Raw genomic sequence first — 6,371 nt, 5'->3', positions numbered from 1 at the left:
TTTCCTCTTTTTCCCTTTCTCTTTCTCTCTCCTCAAAATATCTGATTTTATAAAAATGATTTTCTCTCTCCTCAAAACGACCAGATTTTTATTTATCCTTAGTCGGATCGGCCCGGCCGATCGCCAGATCGTCCCAGGACGATCAGACCAAAAACGATCGGCCTGGACGACTCCCAGAACTATTCTCAGGCCGATATTTTCTACAGTACCGATCGGCCTGGACGATTTCCAATCGTCCTGGACGATCCTGAGAGGAAAAATTCAAATCAGAGAGGAATAGTAAGGGAACGAGGTCTCACATTATGCCTCCCTTCCCTGGCACAGATAGAATCTCAAAGGATTCTGACCCCTTATGCCTCCCTTTGTGCTTACAGCACCAGAACATATCAGATATACAGAGTTATCAGATCAGAATTTATTTTCATATTCCCAGATACAGACAAAATCTCAAAGGATTCTAGCCCCTTATGCCTCTCATCCCTGACACAGACAAAATCTCAAATGATAACTCCCTTCTGACATCATTCAAATCAAATCATATCAAACATCAAATCATATCAAATTTAGAGAAATCAGACATATATCAAAATGTCATCAGAATGCATGAAGAAAGACAACATAAAATTCAACGGATTAAAATTCATTGTTTTAGAAATTTACCAAATAACAGAAATCATGTAAAACATCATTTCAAAATTTTAATTGTAATGAAGCAACATTTTCTAACATCTAGATAATTTTTTATTTGATAAAAACCCCACATAATTAAAAATACTCAGTGAAAAATTTACATAAAATACTCAAAATGTGCAAAATCATCATTTCTATAACATACCAAAAGTTACGTGGTAAAAGTTTTTCCGGTGCAAAGTTATACCCATTTTTCGCTAACGGAAACAAATTTTTAATCAGAAAATCTGTGAAAACTCACATTTCTGAAAATTAAGAAAGGCATAATATGTCTTACCTCGAGTCGATCAACTTCCCCAACTACAACGACGGACGAAAACGGATCGAAGACGTCCAAAATGTGGGTTTTCTTCCTCTTTTCTTCTTTTTCTCTCTCCTCTTTCTCTCTCTTCAAAACGAAACAATTCGTGCTTAAAAAGATATTTAGTTATTTACGATCATCTGGACTATGTTTTTCGTTCGTCCCAGGATTATCTTCTCTGTATACTGATCGTATGGACGATAATTAATTATCGTCCCAGGACGATGGGCTCTGACAAAAAAATTTGTTCAGTTCGTCTAGACGAACTTACGATTCGTACAGATGAATCTGCACTTTACTCAGTTCGTACAAACAGTTCATACAGTCTAACCATATAGGTTTTTAAAACTTTCTTCAGTTCGTACGTACTGACTGCACACAAATTTTTTTTCCAATAATAACTTGAAAGTTTAAGGGTTTCACAATTTACCCACCTTAAGAAAAATGTCGTCCTCGATATTTTCAAAGCAAAACTGAGTCAGAACAGACTTCAATACAACTGTTTCATATCTGATTCATTTTCCCAAGTAGCCTCTCTTGTTGTTCTGAACTTCCAATGTACCTTAACCATAGGAATCTATTTACTTCTCAACTTTCGCACATGATAAGCCAAAATCCTTTCAGGTTCTTCTATTTACTGGAGATTCGCCTGAACCTCCACATCGTTAGTAGAAAGTTTCTTTTCAGAATCAGATATCCACTTTGTCGTCCACAATTCTGGCACATAGGTGTCCCACTAACTTAACCAGAACTGGCTACACTGCCACTACCATAGACTACAACAAATACTGACTGTCCACTTCTTTTGGAATCTCCAAATAAAAATCTATTCTTCTTTCCAAAAAAATCACTACCAGAAATATCACCATTGAACCTCTTTTTCTACTAGCAGTCCACCGCTGCTAAGTAGCCATCATATTATTCTCTATTAGTCGAGCTCTTTCCACAAGCTTAGAGAAATAAAAAATATGAAATGGTACCAAGGGCTGCCTCAAACTATCCCGAAGTCCCCTCAAAAATATATAACACTTATCAGCAGAAGTACTCACCAAATGTGGAGCATATCTTGCCAAAGCAGTAAACTCTGCCTCGTACTGCATAACTGTCTTACTCCCCTGAACCAATCTCAGAAAAGTCTCCTGCATTTGTTGTCTTGAAGAAGGCGGTACAAACCATGCTTTAAAGACTTTAGAAAACTCTTCCCACGAAATTAAAGAGTTTAACTTACCCTGAAATTTCTTCTTCTGCTGGCCCATCCACTAGCGCTCTGCTTCACCATCCAATAGAAAGACTGCCAATTGTACCTTTCTATCAGGAGGATATTTCATACCAACAAAAGTTTTTTTCAACCTCCTCAACCAATCATCTATTCCTCTGGGCTCAAAAGTGCCCTCAAATCTCGGAGGCTTCAATCTCAAAAATATTTGTAGATGTATATTTATCTCTTCAGATCTCACGGTATAAACTCTATTATGTGTCTCGCTTATCATTTGGGCTATCAGTGTGGCAAACTGAGAAATTGTATCTGAGACAACTACCGGAGAAGAACTATTCACAGGAGCTGCCTGACTCGCACTCCCGCCATGTAATCTTCCATGAACAATAATTCCCTTATCACAACAATTTCATTAATACAAACACTACAACCACCACTCCATCCATTCCTCCTCTCCTTTTAATTCCCACGTCCACCTACTCAACTTCAACACCGCCTAATCCACCTCTTTCCGATCCAATTCAACCTACAAACCAATGTCCAACCACGGTTCTACTTGATTGTAATTTCGATCCTCCTGCACATCAACCCACACCCTCCCTACCATCCTCCACAAACATTCCATCCCATCCTATGGAAACCCGTTCCAAAACTGGTCAATTAGAACCAAAGAAAATATATGATCTGCTTGCTGTCACAGATGCATCATCCATACCCACATGCTACACACATGCTTCCAAACTTAAACACCAGAGAGAAGCCATGTCAGCTGAATTCGATGCTCTTCAAAAACAAGGTACATGGTCCCTCACGCCACCTCCTCACCATGCTCCGGTACTTGGCTGCAAGTGGACCTACAAAACCAAAGTTCATCCATATGGTAAAATAGACCGCTACAAAGCAAGGTTTATAGCACAAGGCTACACATAAGAATATGACATCAACTACAAAGACACATTTAGTCCAGTAGCTAAAATGAAAATAGTTCGTGTCCTACTAATCATAGCCACTCAAAGAACTGGCCAATACTACAGTTTGATGTAGCCAATCATTCCTCCACAGAGAACTTCAAGAGGAGGTCTACATGCAACAACCACAAGGATTCATCGACAACAACAATCCCACCCATGTTTGCAAACTACACATGGCCATCTATGGCCTCAAACAAGCACCACGTCAGTGGTTTCACAAGCTCACCGAATTTCTTATTCAATTTGGGTTCAATTTCAGCCGAGCAGCCCTTCGTTATTGGTCTACCATTCTGGAGCTGTCCAACTATATATAATAATATATGTAGATGATCTTCTACAAATAGGTAATCATCCTCAAACCATGGACACCTTACTACTCCAACAACAAAGCACATTTTTTCTCAAACAGCTAGGCACATCTAGTCTGTTTCTCAGTATTCAAATCAACTACACTCCAACGGGTGCATTCCTGCACCAGTCACACTATGCCCATGATCTATTGCACTCGTCGGGGCTTGACGACTGCAAACCTGCTAGTACACCCATCTCTCCAACCAGCTCCAGGACGGTTCCGAACCTCACACCTTATGAAAATCCAACACATTACTGGCAACTAGCAGGATTATTGCAATACCTCACGGCAATGAGAATCCATACATCGCCTTTGCAACCAACATGATCTGCCAACATATGCATGATCCCACGGTCCATGACTATATGAAGCTTAAGCGCCTTCTTCGCTATCTAAAAGGCACACAGAACTTTGGTCTACCCATCTCAGTGGGCTCTTTAGAACTTACCACATACAGTGACGCAGACTGGGCATCAGACACAGTAGACAGAAAGTTGATCTTTGACTTATGTACATTTATGGGCAATACCCTCATTTCATGGAGTGTAAAGAAACAACCGTGCCAAATCATCCAATGAGGCTTAATATAGAGCTCTTGCTTCAGCTATCTCAGACGTCCTCTGGTTAAGGCGTCTTCAACTAGACTTTCAGGTGATTCACTCCAAACCCACCAATATCTACTGTGATAACATCTCCACTCTAGCACTCACCAACAACCTTGTCTTTCATGCGAGGACTAAACACATAGAAATCGATCACCATTTCATAAGTGATCAGATCAAGAAACATGACATAACAGTATCCCACATCAATTCAGAAGATCAGCCATCCGACATACTGACCAAGCCTCTTACAACAGCCCGTTTCACTACTTTACGACACAAATTAACCATCAGTAAACTTGACACTTAATTTGAGAGGGGATGTCAAGACACTCATTAAGTTGTGCATTAGGTTTATCTTTGTAATGTGTTCTTATCATTGTTGAACACTATCCCACTCTCACTGTGCACTGACAGTTTCTAACGACCTGGACTGACACCTCTGAATATTCAGCTCCCTCAGTCTTTATATATTGTAAGATAACATAATGAAGAGAAAGCTTTCATCATTCTACTATTCTCTTCTCTCTAACGATGTTGCTGCAGGTTCTCCATTAGTTCCAATAGGTGTGGGCCATGAGGTTATTTAGAGTGGGTGACTCTTCTAGGTCAGCCGATGGATCAGCCGATGGATTAATTACGCTGCCAAGTAACTCACAAGCTGAGGTGACTATTAGCACTTCGAAAGTATCAAAGGATTATTGCTTATTTTTCTAATGCTGCTTTTAGATTCCACTTCTGAATATTAGGTAGAATGTGGCACACAATTATTGACTGTGATCAATGAAGGCTGACCTTTATCTTTTCACTATAATGGAAGAAAACTAATTAAAAAAGGTCAAAAGGTTAATAATGGCGATGAGCTTTTTTCAAAAGCTGTTGACCTGATTCTTCAATGGTTATTACTTTATATTAGGATAATGTAACAATTATGGGTTTTCACCTGCAACTTTATTATATATTAATTAATTATTAACTTAATATTTAAATTTTGGGGTGCTTGAGAGATAATCAAATTAAATATATAGTTTAATTTTTTTGATAATTAAGTATATTTTTAATTATTGTTTGTTGTAAATTAGTTGATGAATTCAAAGTTGCGCCTCAATTATATCAAAAAATTACTCTCTAGTTCAATCAATGAAGAGAATATAAAATAAGAGAGATAATAAGACATTTAGAGTGAGAATCTCTAGGATTTTGTGAATTGAAGGAATTTGAGAATAGAAAATTTTAAAGCCAAAGCTTGACCTATGTTTCTCTATTTATAGGTTTGGTCCAAGGTTTAAAGGCCACAATTACTCGAGTAATAAATACTTGACAATCAAGCTAAAATATAGTATGGTAGACAATATTCGAGGCGTGTAACCTACGATGGTCGGAGAGATCGTAGTTGGCGGGCGACGTTGGTTTGGTGACTGTCGGGCGGAATTTCAGCAGCGGTCGAAGGTCAGGTGCAAGGCCAACAATGGTCGACATCGAGGTAGTGGTCCAACGATAGTCTGTTTGAAGTATGGTGGTAGGGCGGTGGTTTGACGATGGTCAAACGAAAGTTCGACGGCGATCGATGGCCAGGTGATGGTTCGACGATTGTTGGGTGCAAGTCAGACATCGATCTACATCAGAGTGGAATTCCATCCGTGGTCGGTGGCCAGGCGGTGGTTTGTCAATAGTCGGGTGGAAGTCCGACAACAGCCGGCGGAAGGGTGGAAGTCCAACGGTGATCGGTGACCGGACGGTGGTCCGGTGATGGTAGACGGAGGTTTGCCGATGGTGGTGCTGGAGCTCTTGAAGCTCAGAGCTCTCTCCAATTTGTCGTAAAAGGTCCTCCCATTTGTAGAGAGTGAGGATCCATCTATAGATTTCTCTTGAGTGGACACACCCCATAAACATAAAGAAGATATGACAAAGGTTCAGAGTGCTCCATAAGAAGTCACGTATTTATTCCCCTGATCATAGAGCATTTTTTAAGTGTTTAAGTTCCTTAATTATGTCGAAATTCAACGATCCTAGGCTCACTCAACTTGTCTCACCGAGCCGCTATAAGCATGTTATATTTGGACATAATTTCATCATCCAATTAATGCTTTGAACCTTATTTAAGACTCTTAATTCAAACCCATTTGGGCTCAGATTGGACCGCTTTTGGTGTCGTTGGGTTTGTCTTTTCGATACGTTTAGTTCAAACGGTCTCACATTTAATTTCTGAAATTTTCAACTTAAATATGCATCGAGATTA

The sequence above is a fragment of the Dendrobium catenatum genome, unplaced genomic scaffold (genome assembly GCF_001605985.2).
Source record: "Dendrobium catenatum unplaced genomic scaffold, ASM160598v2 fragScaff_scaffold_334, whole genome shotgun sequence".
Classification (NCBI taxonomy): Eukaryota; Viridiplantae; Streptophyta; class Magnoliopsida; order Asparagales; family Orchidaceae; genus Dendrobium; species Dendrobium catenatum.
Note: the sequence above shows the minus strand (reverse complement) of the source record.